Source organism: Ranitomeya imitator, chromosome 7 (assembly GCF_032444005.1).
Source record: "Ranitomeya imitator isolate aRanImi1 chromosome 7, aRanImi1.pri, whole genome shotgun sequence".
NCBI classification, from domain to species: domain Eukaryota; kingdom Metazoa; phylum Chordata; class Amphibia; order Anura; family Dendrobatidae; genus Ranitomeya; species Ranitomeya imitator.
The window spans coordinates 38,129,479-38,150,432 of record NC_091288.1 but is presented as its reverse complement, the minus strand read 5'-3'; the positions used below and the strand labels follow the sequence as shown (position 1 = coordinate 38,150,432).

Here is a 20,954-nt window from a genome sequence, read left to right as displayed (position 1 = left end):
AGTAAGGCCGAAAAAAGACATTTGTCCATCCAGTTCAGCCTATATTCCATCATAATAAATCCCCAGATTTACGTCCTTCTACAGAACCTAATAATTGTATGATACAATATTGTTCTGCTCCAGGAAGACATCCAGGCCTCTCTTGAACCCCTCGACTGAGTTCGCCATCACCACCTCCTCAGGCAAGCAATTCCAGATTCTCACTGCCCTAACAGTAAAGAATCCTCTTCTATGTTGGTGGAAAAAACTTCTCTCCTCCAGACGCAAAGAATGCCCCCTTGTGCCCGTCACCTTCCTTGGTATAAACAGATCCTCAGCGAGATATTTGTATTGTCCCCTTATATACTTATACATGGTTATTAGATCGCCCCTCAGTTGTCTTTTTTCTAGACTAAATAATCCTAATTTCGCTAATCTATCTGGGTATTGTAGTTCTCCCATCCCCTTTATTAATTTTGTTGCCCTCCTTTGTACTCTCTCTAGTTCCATTTTATCCTTCCTGAGCACCGGTGCCCAAAACTGGACACAGTACTCCATGTGCGGTCTAACTAGGGATTTGTACAGAGGCAGTATAATGCTCTCATCATGTGTATCCAGACCTCTTTTAATGCACCCCATGATCCTGTTTGCCTTGGCAGCTGCTGCCTGGCACTGGCTGCTCCAGGTAAGTTTATCATTAACTAGGATCCCCAAGTCCTTCTCCCTGTCAGATTTACCCAGTGTTTTCCCATTCAGTGTGTAATGGTGATATTGATTCCTTCTTCCCATGTGTATAACCTTACATTTATCATTGTTAAACCTCATCTGCCACCTTTCAGCCCAAGTTTCCAACTTATCCAGATCCATCTGTAGCAGAATACTATCTTCTCTTGTATTAACTGCTTTACATAGTTTTGTATCATCTGCAAATATCGATATTTTACTGTGTAAACCTTCTACCAGATCATTAATGAATATGTTGAAGAGAACAGGTCCCAATACTGACCCCTGCAGTACCCCACTGGTCACAGCGACCCAGTTAGAGACTATACCATTTATAACCACCCTCTGCTTTCTATCACTAAGCCAGTTACTAACCCATTTACACACATTTTCCCCCAGACCAAGCATTCTCATTTTGTGTACCAACCTCTTGTGCGGCACGGTATCAAACGCTTTGGAAAAATCGAGATATACCACGTCCAATGACTCACCGTGGTCCAGCCTATAGCTTACCTCTTCATAAAAACTGATTAGATTGGTTTGACAGGAGCGATTTCTCATAAACCCATGCTGATATGGAGTTAAACAGTTATTCTCATTGAGATAATCCAGAATAACATCCCTCAGAAACCCTTCAAATATTTTACCAACAATAGAGGTTAGACTTACTGGCCTATAATTTCCAGGTTCACTTTTAGAGCCCTTTTTGAATATTGGCACCACATTTGCTATGCGCCAGTCCTGCGGAACAGACCCTGTCGCTATAGAGTCCCTAAAAATAAGAAATAATGGTTTATCTATTACATTACTTAGTTCTCTTAGTACTCGTGGGTGTATGCCATCCGGACCCGGAGATTTATCTATTTTAATCTTATTTAGCCGATTTCGCACCTCTTCTTGGGTTAGATTGGTGACCCTTAATATAGGGTTTTCATTGTTTCTTGGGATTTCACCTAGCATTTCATTTTCCACCGTGAATACCGTGGAGAAGAAGGTGTTTAATATGTTAGCTTTTTCCTCGTCATCTACAACCATTCTTTCCTCACTATTTTTTAAGGGGCCTACATTTTCAGTTTTTATTCTTTTACTATTGATATAGTTGAAGAACAGTTTGGGATTAGTTTTACTCTCCTTAGCAATGTGCTTCTCTGTTTCCTTTTTTTTTTTTTTTTTTTTTTTAGATAGATTTAGATAGATAATAGATAGATAGATAGATAAAAGATAATAGATTGATTGATAGATAGATAATAGATAGATGGAGAGATAATAGATTGATAAATAAATAGATAGATAATAGATAGATAGATAGATAGATAGATAGATAGATAGATAGATAGATAATAGATAGATAGATAGATAGATAGATAGATAGATAGATAATAGATAGATAGATAATAGATAGATAGATAGATAGATAGATAATAGATAGATAAATAGATAATAGATTGATTGATAGATAGATAGATAATAGATAGATAGATAGATAGATAGATAGATAGATAGATAGATAGATAGATAATAGATAAATAGATAGATAATTGATTGATACATAGATAATAGATAAATAGATAATAGATTGATAGATAGATAGATAGATAGATAGATAGATAATAGATAGATAAATAATAGATTGATAGATAGATAATAGATAGATGGAGAGATAATAGATAAATAGATAGACAATTGATTGATACATAGATAATAGATAAATAGATAATAGATTGATAGATAGATAGATAGATAGATAGATAATAGATTGATAGATAGATAGATTTAGATAGATAATAGATAGATAGATAGATAGATAGATAGATAGATAGATAGATAGATAGATAGATAATAGATTGATTGATAGATAGATAATAGATAGATAGATAGATAGATGATAGATAGATAGATAGATAGATAGATTTAGATAGATAATAGATAGATAGATAGGTAGATAGATAGATGGATAGATAATAGATGGATGGATAGATAGATAGATAGATAGATAGATAGATAGATAGATAGATAGATAGATAGATAGATAATAGATAGATAGATAATGGATAGATAGATAGATAGATAATGGATAGATAGATAGATAGATAGATAGATAGATAGATAGATAGATAGATAGATAGATAATAGATAAATAGATAGAGGATAGATAGATAGATAGATAGATAGATGAATGGATAGATGAATGGATAGACAGATGATAGATAGATAATAGATAGATAGATAATAGATAGATAGATGGATAGATAATAGATAGATAGATAGATAGATAGATGATAGATAATAGATAGATAGATAATAGATTGATTGATAGATAGATTTAGATAGATAATAGATAGATAGATTTAGATAGATAATAGATAGATAGATGACAGATAGATAGGTAGATAGATAGATGGATAGATAATAGATGGATGGATAGATAGATAGATAGATAGATAGATAGATAGATAGATAGATAGATAGATAGAGATAGATGGATAGATAGATAGATAGATAGATAGATAGATAGATAGATAGATGATAGATGATAGATAGATAGGTAGATAGATAGATAGATAGATAGATAGATAGATAGATGATAGATAGATAGATAGATAGGTAGATAGATAGATGGATAGATAATAGATGGATGGATAGATAGATAGATAGATAGATAGATAGATAATGGATAGATAGATAGATAGATAGATAATGGATAGATAGATAGATAGATAGATAGATAGATAATAGATAAATAGATAGAGGATAGATAGATAGATAGATAGATGAATGGATAGATGAATGGATAGACAGATGATATGATACACAGGTACACATGTCATACCCCCCTCTGTGTGGCCAGGTCTGTCTCCTTGCAGTTACTCAGTAGGAGCACACAGCTTCCAGCAGGGGGCGCTCTCACAGAGCTCTCCATTGGCTTTGCTGCTGCTCACAGCTGCCCTCTGCACACAGACACACGCCCGAGCTTACAGACCACATTGGGGAGGCATCTTCTCCCTTCTTGCCCTCCCAGGCTCAGCTATTGTTTCCATTCATCCCCCCTCCAGCCCCTGGGAAGGTGTCTCCTGCCTCTGTGCCCTGTGCATCCTCCTTTCTCCTCCTCCCTTTGCACATCCAGGATCCAGAGAGGAGACACGCCTGGTACAGGGGGGCACACAAGCATCTCTACAGACCCTTATAGGAAAGGAGAAGCACACACATAAACATTCCAGCCCTGGAATTAAATGGCTTCTGTGTCCTGATGGGAGAGGAATAGAGGATCCCTGATCCTGGGGGAGGCTGATCTGCCATAAGGGAAGGAGGGGAGAGCATTGTTCCTCTGCCTGGGTGAGTATAGCATGGATCCATAGCAGGGATCATCATGGTACCTGGTCCATCACACTCATCTCCATCACATCCCAGCAAACCCTCTTCTGCCATTCATCATCCTTTGCTGAAAATGTATTTCGCAGAGAAGTAATAAAATAGCAATCTGGAGACAGGTAGATACATAGATGCGGCTGTTTGTAAATATGTTTATTATTATTTGATAATGTGTAACTGTGTGTTGATACATTGTACACACTCATATATGCTACCTTACATCCATCTGGGCAGTGCCTGGGGGGGATGGGGAGGGTATCAGGGAAGAAGGGGACAAACGAATCTGCAGGGGTTTAGTAATTATGTTACCTTAATGAATTAACCACTTCCACGCCTTCCGTTTCTGGTCAGAATGCATCGCAGGCCTCTCCATCATATAGGAGGGTCTGACATATTTGCCATTGGATTTACATTTATCGCATGGTACGGTCACCCCCTCCCTACCTGCCTACCTCTTTGACAGAATGGGAAGGGGGGGGGGCAGAGACCATTTCTAGAAACAACTAGTCTGGAAAAGACGACCGATTGATTTTAATTTATTTATTTTTCTGGAGCAACGTCATCCGACAGCATGATAAACAACAATAACTGTAATGTTGGTGAAGGTCATATATATATGTATATATATATATATGTATGATGTTGCTATGGGGTGATGCCTCGGGGGCACTGATCTATAATAATCATTAGTCGGGATGGAGCTCCAGACAGTGATTTTTAGTGCATGGATCAGTATTGTATAGTTACGGGCACCTATGTATAGATACATATGTAGCACGCTTATGTCACAGTATATAAATAATACATAGGGGAGCACTATAATATGTTTGTGTGGTCTCCGGCTAATGGAGCAGATTCTATAATTAGGCATCGGCTTTTTGTGGATCGTTACGAAATGACGTCGTTAATCCAACAGAAAATAGAACAAAATGTAAAATACCCTCGAAGACTTTGATTTCTGTACCGGAACCACGGGCCTTGTTTATAAAGATGGTGTCTGGGAGTGATTTATTAGGGAGTCACCTCTCCTTTTCCATCCTCCTTCTCCTATAGGACTCTGACTGACCCTGAATTTTTTGTTGTTGTTGTATTGTTGGAAACAGTGTTCCTTAAAAAAGATTTGGTGACATCATAGGAGCGTGTCAGAAAATCCCTAGGACAAGTGTCACATGAATCTGCGGAGCTGGGGATGATATGTAACCCTTCCCAGGCCATGACGTCCGATAACATGACCAATAACGTCTTCATGCGCCTAATGGGGTCATTTGTAGCGATATGTTACCGGATATAGGTTTCGTAAACGTTTATGCTTATTTTATACATTGTCCAATTTTTTAATGTTTATGTTGAAGGGTTTTGTTTTTTTTTATTGCTTTTCTGATATTTAACATTTTTGTTTTTAGGCACAGTTCATATAGATACAAGCTCATTTGTGTGTTGACTTTCCCGAAAGGCCTAGATTAAACAGGAAGCGTCTGACGCATAAACCATATACTAACTCCGGAGTCTACGGACATTCTTTTTTTTTTTTTTTTTTAAATCCTCTAATGTGAATGTCAACATTAGTTCTAGAAAACAAAAATCGTCAAGGACTGTACACATCCTTTATGCAAATTATCTGGCATGGTCATACTACCTTGTGAGCACCAATAATTCTGTTGTTTGAGGTTTGGTTTTATTTTTTTGTATAAAACTGTTTTTTATTTTTGTGTTGTAAAATAATATTAAATTCTTAATTATTATTATTCATTTGGGGGTGTCAATTTTGTAGCAATGGTGGCAACCACCGGCCTCCTGATTACAGTCTCATCTGATAATTTGGTTGATATGGATTTATTAAGAAATTTTTAATTTCTTTAAAAAGGTTATAAAAAAATGTGACTGTCCAACAGAATAATAATACAAATGACGAAAAGAGCAATTTTCACCTTTCTAATCCCCTGTTGCTTCGCTGGTCCCCTCCTGTTCCATCAACCTGGACACTGTAGCCAATTACTGACTGCAGCGGCTAGTGATCGGCTTCAGCGGTCAAATGTGACATCCACATATTATTGCTGGAGTTGGGGGAAAGGAGACCATCGGGGTACCAGGAAAGTGTAGACTAAGGAGCGGCTGGGAATTGGTAAATTATTATTAATTTATTATTATTAATTTATTATTATTTTCCACCTTTGTAGAATTTGTAAAACTTTAAAGATCGGACAATCATTTTAACAGGTAATTGTGTTGTAGAACAGGGTTTTTTTTGGGGGGGTAAATAAACATTAATTTAACTGGATGGATGATACATTTTGGGCAATAGACAGTTCATAGAGTTGTTGCTATTTTGTAGAATAGAATATCAATACTTCTGTAAAAAAAAAAAAAAAACAATACATAGAAAACCACATTGTAATGGGTCTGTAAGAAAATGTCGCCATCATACCTGTCTTCAATGGTGTCCATGATGGGATTATCAACCAAGAATAATGTTTTTTTAATTGTTAGTTTTAGACAACATTTGTCGTAAGTAATCGTAATAGACAGCAGACGTTGACGTCAAAGAATTACGTCCTTGGTTAAAGTCTTGGCCTATGTTCACACTTCCATTTCGGACATTCCATTTTAAGGAACAGACAAACAGAACTGATGTCCACAAAGGATCCATTGTGTAACTGATGCCAACAGGTGAAGGGGGACCTTAGTGAATATTATGGGGTCTCTCTCGATTCTCTTATTATATATTATGATGTACTTTTTATTCGGTACTTTAAAATGGAAATATAATAGAACCCAAAATTAGAAAAAGAACGGCACTCCTTAAACCAAAAGGAGGCACACGGATAGGTTCCCAACCCTTACGATACAAAATATGTGGAATCCGACATTTTTTTTAAAAAAAGGGCTCATTTTTATTGCAATCAACAAATAGTGTATGAATATATAACATTTCGATCTAGATGACCTTCATCAGATATACACTAGTAGATTATAATTTCATAGCTGTGTATCTGACAACCATGATGGTGCACCAGGCATTCCTAGTCTCCAAGCACAGGGGGCGCTATCTGAAATGTAAACGGTCGGAGTGCAATCTTCAGACATTTATGAAATTATATGCTACCAGTGTATATCTGCTGAAGGTCATCTAGACCAAAACGTTATATATTCCTGATCGCAATAAAAATTAGCCCTTATCATTATCATTTTATATAATAGAACCCAACCAGACCCCCATAGTACGAATTCGGGGCCCCTCTGCTTCCATTTGTATCAATCATGCAACACATATGAATTGACGTTTTGGAAATGTAAGGGAATCTGTCAGCAGGTTTTTGCTCTGTAATCTGAGGGCAGCATGATGAAGGGGCAAAGAGTCTGATCCCAGCAATGTGGCACTTACTGGGCTTAGTCTGTCAATAAAATAGGCGTTTTATCAGCAGGAGATTATCATAGTCAAATGCCTCATAGTCAAATGCTCTATGTAACCCCGCCCTCACCACTGATTGGTAAGTTTCTGTCAATATACAGAGTACACAGAAAGCGGCCAATCAGTGGTGTGGGCGGGGTCACACAGGGCTTAGCAATCTGAGCTCTGCTAGATCTGAAGCAGAAAAACTGATTGTATCAAAATGACAGCAAGCAGTGCAGCAAGTGACACATCCCTGGAATCAGCGTCTCTGCCCCTACATAATGCTGCTCTCAGTACATATCCTAACAAACAGGCAATCCCCGCATGTGTTGTAGCTGTCTAATAGCCACAAAGCATGCAGCCGCTGGGACTCGAGCATATTATCGGAGCACGCCCAAGATACTGGGCTAACACCCGAGCATGCTTGGATAATACGCTCTCCGAGGACGTTCACTTATCACTAATGCTCAGTATCCTCTGCGCATTTGCTCAACTAGTGGATAGTTCATAAAATCTCATGCACCATGCCGGTAATGTAACATGCAACATATTTTCTGCACATGCAAATTTAAAGCTTAAAGGGGTTGTCCGAGACTTTAATAGCTTTGATAGCCTTTCCTAAGGATAGCTCATCATTGTCTGATTGGTAGGAGTGCAGTACCTTGCACCCACGCCAGTCAGCTGTTCCCAATGTCGGTTATGGGGCTGCACAGCTCCATTGACGAAACAGTGGTTGCAGCCGGGTACTGTAACATGCCCCCTATTGACTTGAATATGGGGCCGATGAGCAGTACCAGTCCGCAGCCAGGGCCACCATCAGGACATTACTACCCTTACTGGTGTATGGGGCCCGGTGAGCAGAAGCAAAGGAGGACGGGCCCGGACTGGGTCAGACACTCTGCCACCATGTATCAGGCAGTCCGGGCCCGTCCTCTTTTGCATCTCCTCACCGGTCTCAAGGTGGGCCTCAAAACCATTTCCAGAATGGGGCCCCAAAATTCCTAGTGGCATTCCTGTCCGCGGCCTCTATATAGTTGATAGAGCTGTGCTGCGCAGCTCCATAACTGAGCAGTTGACACTGGGAGCAGCTGATCTGCGAGGTGGCCATGTGTCGCACCCCCACTGTTCAGACCTTGATGACCTGTCCTAAGGATAAGCCATCAATGTTAAAGTCCCAAACAACCCCTTTAAAAACCACTCACTTCTCTTCCTGCTGTATCAAAAAAATTGTGCTAAAAACGGCCATAAAAACTGTATGATGTGTGATTGAAGGCGTATACAGTTATACAGCTCTTTAGATCAGTGCTGAGCCCGCATGTTTTCTGGCACATGACAGCTGAATTGATCATCTGTCATGTGCCCCTAACAACTGACGATGGAATCGCGATCCACCCGCGGCTGTTTACATGTTACATGACTGTGAATCTCTGACAGCGGCATTAAACAGGCACGCCCTGGAAGCGCGTCACAAAGCCCGTCTGTCAGTGACCCTGCACATGACTGCGGGGCGCTGACAGGTTAGCTTGGCAACTGGGTGATACAGGAGACCCCTGTGGTTGTCATTGGTGATCTTCTGTGAGCGCCGCCCCGTGGCCGGCATTCATCAGATGATCTACATAGAGCAAGGCTGAAGCACAAGTGATCAGAAGATCGCAGCTTCAACTCTCCTAAGGAGACTATTGAAGCAGGTAAAAAATGTAACAAAATGTTTTTAAAAATATTTAAAAAATTAAAAATAATATAAAAGTTCAAAATCACCCCCCTTTTTGCCCCATTCTAAATAAAATAATAGCAAAAAAATAAATAAATAAAATGCACGTGTGGTATCGCAGCGTTCAGAAACAGTCGATCTATCAAATAATAAAATTAATTAATTTCCTTGGTTAATTTTGGGGGAAAAAATCAAAACTCCAGAATTAAATTTTTTGGTTTCTGCAACATTGCAAGGCAATGCAATAACAAGTGTGCAAAAAATAAGCCCTCACCCAGCACCAGATCCCGAAAAATACAGACACTATAGGTCTCGGGAAATGGCGCCATTTTTTTTAACAAACTTTTGGATTTCTTTCCACCCTTAAAATAAAAAAGAACCTAGACATGTTTGGTATCTGCAAACTTGAAATGACCTGGAGAATCATAATTACAGGTCAGTTTTAGCATTTAGTGAACATGGTAAAAAAAACAACTAAAACAATTGTAGATTTGCACTTTTTTTGCAATTTAAAGGGAACCTGTCACCCCGTTTTTTCAGATTGAGATAAAAATACTGTTAAATAGGGCCTGAGCTGTGCTTTACAATAGTGTATGTAGTGTACCCTGATTCCCCACCTATGCTGAGAAATACATTACCAAAGTCGCCGTTTTCGCCTGTCAATCAGGCTGGTCAGGTCAGGTGGGCGTGGTGACATCACTCTTTTCTTCCCCAGCTTTCCGTTGGTGGCGTAGTGGTGTGCGCATGTCCGTGCCGAATCCACTGCGCGCACGTGAAGAAACAGCGCACGATCTGCGCTATTACCCCTGTCATCGGTGGGGGCGGCCATCTTCCTGGGGCCGCGGCCGCGCGTGCGCAGATGGAGTGCTCTGCTGCACGGGGCTTCAGGAAAATGGCTGCGGGATGCCGCGCGTGCGCAGATGGAGATTGCGGCGGCCATTTTCCCAAAGCCGAGTTTGCATCTCGGCTTCAGGAAAATGGCCGCCGCGATCTCCATCTGCGCATGCGCGGCATCCCGCGGCCATTTTCCTGAAGCCCCGTGCAGCAGAGCACTCCATCTGCGCACGCGCGGCCCCAGGAAGATGGCCGCCCCCACCGATGACAGGGGTAATAGCGCAGATCGCGCGCTGTTTCTTCACGTGCGCGCAGTGGATTCGGCACGGACATGCGCACACCACTACGCCACCAACGGAAAGCTGGGGAAGAAAAGAGCGATGTCACCATGCCCACCTGACCTGACCAGCCTGATTGACAGGCGAAAACGGCGACTTTGGTAATGTATTTCGCAGCATAGGTGGGGAATCAGGGTACACTACATACACTATTGTAACGCACAGCTCAGGCCCTATTTAACAGTATTTTTATCTCAATCTGAAAAAACGGGGTGACAGGTTCCCTTTAACCGCACTTTGAATTTTTTTCCCCTTTTCAGGTACACTATATGGTAAAATCCTTGGTGTTGTTAAAAAGTATAACTTGTCCTGCAAAAAACAAGCCCTCACACGGCCATATTAAGGGAGGAATAAGAAAAAAAGTTATGGCTCTGGAAAGAGGGGAAGCAAAAAATGAAAACGCAAAAAAACGGAAAATCCCAAGGTGCTGAAGGGGTTAAAAAAGAATTTGGAGAGCTGTATTAAAGGGGGTTCATAAAATCAAGCATTCCAAACTGCATACATCAGCATGCGGGTCTTTGAAGGCTATATCAATCAACATTTTTATATCTTCCATCTGTTCCTGCATTCTGGAGGTATTTTAATTCATATGCAGATTAGGCATTAAGTGCTCTGGGCGTGACCGAGCCTTCCCTGAGCCTCTGAGTCCCCATGTTCTTTCTACGTCCAGAACCAGGCTTGATTGATAACTCACTGTCTGTGTAAGGAAATCAGACTGTTTCTGGGTGGGAAAAAAGCCTGGGAACGCAAAGACTTGTTAGGTGCTCTGTCATTCCCAGAGCACTTAATGCATTACAAATGCTTAAAGGGGTTCTCTGAGTATATGACAGTAATTAATTATCTCTATCATAGGTAATCAAAATCAGATTGAAATCAGAACAGCAGCTTTTCAATGAGCGTGCTGGGTCTTAGATCTGATCTGATGAAATATCCCAAAAATCGGTCTTCAATATCTTATGCCCGGAAAACACCTTTTATTTCCTTTAATGCCACAAAGAGGAAATGGAGCAGTTCATTGTGTCCATTAAAGTCAGAGGATTGTCCGTGTAGTGCATTGATGTGTCTGGCCCCACAGAGGGGTGACTGACATTGTTTGTAGCGATTCTCCAGCTTGGCTTATTGATGAAGAGACACCTTGCTCTATTAATTCAAAATGCCCTAATTGCATACTTAAATTTTTTTTATTTTTTTTAGACCTGAGAATCCCTTTAAAGAATCACTCTCATCAAAATTATTAGCCTCTTAATCTATTGCAGATGTCATATTATACAGCACTCTGCACTTACAATTGCTCATTTTGCCTTTCCACCCAGTTAATTCTTCTCTTTTCTCTTCTCTATGTAGAAACAGGAAGTCTCTTTTCCCTGTGTTTATCATTCCCTTCTTCAACTCCTGACCCAGCTGCTCCCTCCTCCTCCTGCCAGAGACTTTTGCAGTGACTCCATGACTCATGCAGGGAAAATTGACCTCCTGTTTCTACATAGAGCTTAGAAGGAATCAGCTAGTCGGTTTATAATCACCTGATGTCATAGACCTAATTGAAAAGAGAAGAATTATCTGGGTAGAAAGGCAAAATGAGCAATTGTAAGTACATATGCTATATAATATGATGACTGCAATATATTAAGAAGCTGCGGAGACACCATCACGTGTTTCTCGACGCAAGCAGTGAATAGCCAGGCCTTTCCCCGGGAAGGAACAACCACGGGAAGGGCAGCATCCTATGAAGGAAAGCCACCTATGCCAAGCATGGTATCCATCCACAGACAGCTGTTTCGGGGTTTTTGCCCCTCATCAGTGTGGAGTAGGAATCTGGCTATTAGGAGCAGTGCCTAGTAAAAAGGCTATAAAGGCACAGATGATTGGCCTCGGGGAGACCAAAACATCCAACACCGCGGAGACACCATCATGTGTTTCTCAACGCAGTGATTCCAGAACACTGCCCCCATCCCTTATGGGAAATATGCAGATGCATGTAAAGAAGCTGCGGAGACACCATCACGTGTTTCTCGACGCAAGCAGTGAATAGCCAGGCCTTTCCCCGGGAAGGAACAACCACGGGAAGGGAAGCATCCTATGAAGGAAAGCCACCTATGCCAAGCATGGTATCCATCCACAGACAGCTGTTTCGGGGTTTTCGCCCCTCATCAGTGTGGAGTAGGAATCTGGCTATTAGGAGCAGTGCCTAGTAAAAAGGCTATAAAGGCACAGATGATTGGCCTCGGGGAGACCAAAACAGTGTTCTGGAATCACTGCGTTGAGAAACACGTGATGGTGTCTCCGCGGTGTTGGATGTTTTGGTCTCCCCAAGGCCAATCATCTGTGCCTTTATAGCCTTTTTACTAGGCACTGCTCCTAATAGCCAGATTCCTACTCCACACTGATGAGGGGCAAAAACCCCGAAACAGCTGTCTGTGGATGGATACCATGCTTGGCATAGGTGGCTTTCCTTCATAGGATGCTGCCCTTCCCGTGGTTGTTCCTTCCCGGGGAAAGGCCTGGCTATTCACTGCTTGCGTCGAGAAACACGTGATGGTGTCTCCGCAGCTTCTTTACATGCATCTGCATATTTCCCATAAGGGATGGGGGCAGTGTTCTGGAATCACTGCGTTGAGAAACACGTGATGGTGTCTCCGCGGTGTTGGATGTTTTGGTCTCCCCGAGGCCAATCATCTGTGCCTTTATGTGCAATATATTAAGAGGATAACAATTTTCATGGGGGGAGAAGGAGGAGAGCTTCTATAAATATGGATCTGATCATCGATTGCCCAGTAAGAGTCGCACCAATGCTGTTGCGCATCCACAGCTAAAATGGCATAATTTAAAGGGGTATTCCCATCTCCAAGATCCTGTCCCAATATGTATAAGGTATACTAATAATAATATTAGCAATTACCTCCAACTAGAAATGAAGTATAGTTCTTCTTATTCACTATTTTGCTTACCCGATGTGCAGCTTAGGTATCCAAGGTTATGACCACTGGCAACTAACAGATACTGTATGAGTGGGCATAACCATGGATACCTAAGCTACTGTAATGCCCTGCACATGAGGTAAACAACATAGATTATCAGGAGAACTATACTACATTTCTAACTGGAGATATTTACTAATAATATTCTTATGCCTATTACATATTGGATCTTGGAGTTGGGAATACCTTTTTAACATCTCATTAATTGATGGCACGCTTTGGTTTACAATGCTACTTTTAACAAATTACTCACAGCATTCACTATTACTTTTCTTACTAAATCCACTCGTATGAATTATTTAATAAGTGATTTCTCCATTTCATAATAGCCTCACCAAGAAGGCTATTTCTCATATCTCGAATTGATTGGGAGGAATTATAATGTAGGGCTGTGGTTTCCAGCCTTTTCTCTCTCTCTCTCTTTTCTTGTAGTTGCGCCTCAAGGCTGCAGATCATCATTCATGCCATCAGCTCTAATGTGGCTGTAATTGTGCCTGTGTCAGGGGATGTTCCCTATATTCACTGTATGTGTTGGTCAGTTCTGATTCATTGCCTTGTCTAATGTTTAATGACTATATATATGGCTTTTATAGGGCTTTTATAGGGCAGTAGGCAAAGCCTGGCACACGTCACATGTAGGGCTGTATGGCATCTCTTGACTATGCGTGTATATATGCCTATAATAATAAGGTTTTATTTCTTTCCTTAAACAGAATGTGTTTAAATCAAGTTTTTATAAAGTATTTAAATGAAAGCTACAATCAGAAAATGACTTATTGTTTATATAAGGTTTTCGCGTTATTTATGTATTTTTAAAACATTTTTGTAATTTTTTTCATAACATAGTCTTTATATATACCGTATATACTCGAGTATAAGCCGACCCGAGTATAAGCCGACGCCCCTAATTTTGCCACAAAAAACTGGGAAAACTTATTGACTCGAGTATAAGCCTACGGTGGAAAATGCAGCAGCTACTGGTTAATGTCAAAAATAAAAATAGATACCAATAAAAGTAAAATGAATTGAGACATCAGTAGGTTAAGTGTTTTTGAATATCCATATTGAATCAGGAGCCCCATATAATGCTCCATACAGTTCATGATGGGCCCATAAAATGCTCTATATAAAAATGTGCCACATATAATGCTCCATACAGTTCATTATTGCCCCATAGATGCTCCATATAAAGCTGTGCCCCATATACAATGCTCTGCACCGTTCATTATTGCCCCATAGCTGTGCCATATAGCGTTCTGCACCGTTCATTATTGCCCCATAGCTGTGCTATATAGTGCTCTGCACTGTTCATTGTTGCCCCATAGCTGTGCTATATAGTGCTCTGCACCGTTCATTATTGCCCCATAGCTGTGTCATATAGTGCTCTGCACCATTCATTATTGCCCCATAGCTGTGCCATATAGTGCTCTGCACCGTTCATTATTGCCCCATAGCTGTGCCATATAGTGCTCTGCACCGTTCATTATTGCCCCATAGCTGTGCTATATAGTGCTCTGCACCGTTCATTGTTGCCCCATAGCTGTGCCATATAGTGCTCTGCACCGTTCATTATTGCCCCATAGCTGTGTCATATAGTGCTCTGCATCATTCATTATTGCCCCATAGCTGTGCCATATAGCGTTCTGCACCGTTCATTATTGCCCCATAGCTGTGCCATATAGTGCTCTGCACTGTTCATTGTTGCCCCATAGCTGTGCCATATAGTGCTCTGCACCATTCATTCTTGCCCCATAGCTGTGCCATATAGTGCTCTGCACCATTCATTATTGCCCCATAGCTGTGCCATATAGTGCTCTGCACCGTTCATTCTTGCCCCATAGCTGTGCCATATAGTGCTCTGCACCGTTCATTATTGCCCCATTGATGTACCATAGAAAGCTCTGCCATTGCTGCTGCTGCTGCAATAAAAAAAATGCCATACTCACCTCTCTTGCTTGCAGCTCCCAGCGTCCAGTCCCGGCGTCTCTCCGCACTGACTGATCAGGCAGAGGGTGGCGCGCACACTATATGCGTCATCACGCCCTCTGACCTGCACAGTCAGTGCGGAGAGACGCCGGGAAGATGGAGCGGCGCCGGGAAGATGGAGCGACGCCCAGCGTGTGGAACGGGGATAGGTGAATATGCGATACTTACCTGCTCCCGGCATCCCGCTCCTTCTCCCGGATAGATGGTCTTCGGTGCCGCAGCCTCTTCCTCTATCAGCGGTCACCGTTACTGCTGATTAGAGAAATGAATATGCGGCTCCACCTCTATGGGAGTGGAGTCCATATTAATTTTTCTAATGACGTGACCGCTGAAGAGGGGAAGAGCTGCAGAACCCGAAGACCGTGGGACGGCAGGGGGAGCGCCAGGATCGCCGGGACAAGGTAAGTATACCTCAGCGCCCTTTCCCCCTCACCCGCTGACCCTGCCGCCCACCATGACTCGAGTATAAGCCGAGAGGGGCACTTTCAGCCCAAAAATTTGGGCTGAAAATCTCGGCTTATACTCGAGTATATACGGTATATATATTTTTTTTATTAATTTGTAATCATGAAATATTTCCACTAGCCACTGGGTTTTTTTACCCTCATACTTCCTGTCTTTTCAGGAAGAGTTTTTATCATCACAGAAATGATTAGAATGATAGGCAATACCTCTATATGACACGGGATCCACCAATCACAATAGGCAATGTCAATACCTTTGCATACGCTCATTAGACACTTTAATACAAAAGATAGGATCGGAGTCTATGTACATATGTTGTTTCCTGAAACAACAGGAATTTAGCATCTGAAAAATAAACACCCACCACTGTGAAAATTACAAGATTTCTAAGTTTATTTTTAAAGAGGACCTTTCACAAAATTTTTCATGTTAAGACACAGAATATAACAATGTTTTTTTTGTTTCTTAGTTTCACATCACCGTTGCGGAAATACTAGCAAAATATTTGGTACCTAATGAGTTAACTTTAGTTAAGTCCAAAGTGGATGTTATCAGATAGCAACTCATACAGGAAAAGAGAGGTACATACCCCTAGTGAAAACTATTTGCTAACACCCACTTGGACATAACACAAGTTAACTCATTAGGTGCCAAACAATTTGATTTTTAAAATTTTTCGCAACGTAGAGACGAAACTGAAAAAAAAAACTTTTATAAACTTTTAATCCGCTCTGCAGCCACTGTTACATCATATGTCCAGTTCAACATGAAAAAATTGGTGAAAAAAAAATCACAGGAGCCTCATTAAAACAATAGGTCATTATCTGATACATCAAAAATTAAGAATTGTTTCAATGCACAAAATAAATGTAATAAATCTACTGTCTGGTTCCATGGCAACAGACTACAAACAATCTTTGTGTAGTCTGATTTTACAGTCACATACCAAGAAGAATTTGATGGCAGGTTGACACAATCTTTCTTTTTTTTGTTTTGTTTCTCCTTGACAGTTATTTATCAGCATTTCTTGAGAGTAAACTTGTCTTTATCGGGTGAAATTTTAACCCTTAAATTTTCAATAAACATCTGCTCAAAGTCCAACATATTTTACCAATTTTGGTGGAGTGAGTAAAAAATCCACAAGGAATGAGGTTCTTTTGTCTGTCATTGGACGGTAGATGGGGAAGGGAAGGATCATCCACGTTGTATTTTCTTGTTATTGTGTATGGCGTCCGTAAGGCAATGTTCATAGCACATTTTTGTAATACAGCTGTAGCAAATGCCATGCATTTGGATCCAAAAATAATGAATAGGATTTTTTTTTTGTTATTATTTTGTATTGCCGATGAAAAGTCAAATTTTTTTTTCAATTATGTCTGGGAGTTGAGGTAGACTTCAATTTGCAGTAAATTACAATGTGCATTGACCCTTATTGACCACCAATGTGATTGTGAGCGGCGCAAAAGATAACTGATCGAAGCTGAAAATGAGGCACGTGGTCAACTTCCATCTTCGCTACTGTAACTTTTCCTAGCACTCACATGTTTAATTCGTCATGATTTTGTGTGTCCACATGGATGTCGTGATTTTGATCATTTTGGCACCTTCAGGTCCAAGAGGAAAATTAGCAATTATAGGGGCTAATGGGACAGTAAGTGAAAAATGACGGGTGGTGGTCAATGTTCCCTCTAAGCCATCCACACTAAAAAGGAAATAATTAAATTTACAGTCTAATGAGGATCAAGGAGCTCAATATTGGTCATGTCTGTCTGCCGGGTTTGGAATGTTTAACCCTATCATTTCTAAAGCTCACAGCTTCGAGGGAACAATGGAGGTGACAGTGATGTTCCTCATCCTATATTGATGACCTATCATGAAGGTTATTAACATATTGATCCTATATTGATGACCTATTCTAAACAAAGGTCATCAGTATATAAGCCCTGGAGAACAGCTTTAATAAAAATATCCAGAGATTTAGCCAAGTGTTTATGTATCATACACATAGTCCTTGTAGCTGCTATGGGGCCCCAATTCAGGTTAGTTTTTTACCTATGTTAATTAGGTGTTCAAATATGCAGAGGCATGTTGTCTCCAAGTCAGAATAGGGGAACCAGGATTTCCCGTTGAAGGTAATTAATTGTGTGGTCATTCCAACAGCAGATTGAATTATTTTTTATCATTTTGTGGGACCCCTTGTGCCCCAATTATGCTGCTGGATCTGACATGTTAACTTGTTTGTCTTCTGTTATGCCTATTAGGGAGCTTTAGCAAGAGAGTATTACTTGCTGATGCTATGGCGCAGGACCAAAACGTGCATCGGGGCGGGCGTGCACTCCTTTGGGATCTCTGCTGCTCCTTGCATAGGTAGCGTTTTTTTCAAATGTTTGCCTGCACTTGGTTAGGATATGGTCGCTAGCATATGATTGGACACACTTCCCTAACAATGCTTCCTGTGCAGGGACTTTTAGCCATCTATCATCATGGCATTAGTGTTTGTGACTGTGAGATAGACATATATATTATAACAATTTTCAGTTTTCTGATAAATTATACTATGTTCTATGCATCTATGCCCATGTTGTATGCGCCCCAGATTTTTACAGCACACAATTTGTGATATAATATGTATACACTTCCCCTCACACTTACATAGTAACATAGTTATTAAGGTTGAAGGAAGACTTTAAGTCCATCTAGTTCATCCCATAGCTTAATGTAACTTGCCCTAACATGTTGATCCAGAGGAAGGCAAAAAAAACCCAGGTGGCAAAGAGTAAGCTCCACATTGGGGAAAAAAAATCCTTCCCAACTCCACATACGGCAATCAGACTAGTTCCCTGGATCAATGCCCTATCTAGGAATCTAGTGTATATACCCTGTAACATTATACTTTTCCAGAAAGGCATCCAGTCCCCTCTTAAATTTAAGTAATGAATCACTCATTACAACATTATACGGCAGAGAGTTCCATAGTCTCACTGCTCTTACAGTAAAGAATCTGCATCTGTTATTATGCTTAAACCTTTTTTCCTCCAAACGCAGAGGATGCCCCCTTGTCCCTGTTTCAGGTCTATGATTAAAAAGATCATCAGAAAGGTCTTTGTACTGTCTCCTCATATACTTATACATTAAAATAAGATCACCCCTTGGCCTTCATTTTTCCAAACTAAATAGCCCAAGTGTAATAACCTATCTTGGTATTGCAGACCCCCCCAGTCCTCTAATAACCTTGGTCGCTCTTCTCTGCACCCGCTCCAGTTCAGCTATGTCTTTCTTATACACCGGAGACCAGAACTGTGCACAGTATTCTAAGTGTGGTCGAACAAGTGACTTGTATAGAGGTAAAATTATGTTCTCCTCATGAGCATCTATGCCTCTTTTAATGCATCCCATTATTTTATTTGCCTTTGTAGCAGCTGCCTGACACTGGCCACTGAATATGAGTTTGTCATCCACCCATACACCCAGGTCATTTTCATTGACGGTTTTGCCCAGAGTTTTAGAATTAAGCGCATAGTCATACATCTTATTACTTCTACCCAAGTGCATGACCTTGCATTTATCTCCATTAAAGCTCATTTGCCATTTATCAGCCCAAGCTTCTAGTTTACATAAATCATCCTGTAATATAAAATTGTCCTCCTCTGTATTGATTACCCTGCAGAGCTTAGTGTCATCTGCAAATATTGAAATTCTGCTCTGTATGCCCCTACAAGGTCATTATTAAATATGTTAAAAAGAAGAGGGCCCAATACTGACCCCTGTGGTACCCCACTGCTAACCGCTACCTAGTCAGAGTGTGCTCTATCAATAACCACCCTTTGTTTCCTATCCCTGAGCCAGCTCTCAACCCACTTACACATGTTTTCCCCTATCCCCATTATTCTCATTTTATGTATCAACCTTTTGTGTGGCACCGTATCAAAAGCTTTTGAAAAGTCCATATACACTACGTAACTGGGTTCCCTTGGTCCAGTCCGGAACTTACCTCTTCATAGAAATTGATCAGATTTGTCTGACAGGACACTTGTTGTTATCCTTTTAATTAATAAACTTATCTTGCTCATTAATTTGAATTTGAATTTAGAAATGCACAATTTTCATCCATAAAACAGATGAGAAGAGTGTACGCTGCAATTTTTTCTTTCATGTTGAAAATCCCCAGGGCATTGTGTAACATTAGTCAGTGTGCTGTCCATGGCACATATGAATAACACAGCAACCAAACCCCAGCCAACGTCACAGATACACAAACCTGGGGTTTCAACTTGGAATGTTTTTGTTTTCCATCATCTTTTACATATTTGATTCTGTGGCCTAATTTAATTTCAATGTATTCACATAGTCTCATAGCAATAAGATCATCTTTTATTAAATTCTACATTGTCCTCCCGGCCTCCAGCTCGATCTGTATAAGCCCCGTTCTTCACTTACAATGACATTTGGAGGTTTCTGAATCACTGGACCACTTTATTTGGAGTATTTGCAGTAGGCAGAATGCACTTTTTCATTTTATCCTTCAGCAGGGGTTCAAGAAATTCATCAGAAAGATTTTATGGCAGAATGTATGAAACACAATACAAAAACAAAGCAAGAAAAATAACGAATTAATTAATCAATCACGTGTCATTAATCAGTTATGTGAGACAAATGTAGTTTGAGGTGGATCTGTTGCCCAGATTTCACAATATTAACTGCATACATTATAAACTAGGTCTTAGACTTGATGAGGCCAGTGTAGTTACTTTGAAAACTCACTTTAGAATGGCTGTGCAATGCTCAAATGAAAATAATTACCATGTACAGTGGGTACTGAAAGTATTCAGACACCTTTAAATTTTTCACTCTTTGTTTCCTTGCAGCCATTTGGTAAATTAAAAAAGTTCATTTTTTTTAATGTTAATGTACACTCTGCACCCCATCTTGACTGAAAAAAACAGAAATGTAGAAATTTTTGCACATTTATTAAAAAAGAAAAACTGAAATATCACATGGTCATAAGTATTCAGACCCTTTGCTCAGACACTCATAGTTAAGACACATGTTGTCCTTTTCCTTGTGATCCTCCTTGAGATGGTTCTACTCCTTCATTGGAGTCCAGCTGTGTTTAATTGAACTGATAGGACTTGATTTGGAAAGGAGCACACCTGTCTATATAAGACCTCACAGCTCACAGTGCA

At 40.4% G+C, this 20,954-nt stretch overlaps 1 protein-coding gene across 1 annotated transcript in view; it reads left to right on the top strand.

The window, feature by feature from the left end:
- The first annotated feature begins 3,599 nt into the window (after window positions 1-3,599).
- The window catches only part of LOC138644546 (sodium channel protein type 2 subunit alpha-like), a 252,496-nt gene continuing 235,141 nt past the window's right edge, over window positions 3,600-20,954 (top strand). The window contains exon 1 of the mRNA XM_069733073.1: window positions 3,600-4,035. The gene's annotated coding sequence lies outside the window, so the exon portion shown is untranslated. The remainder of the gene's footprint in view (window positions 4,036-20,954) is intronic.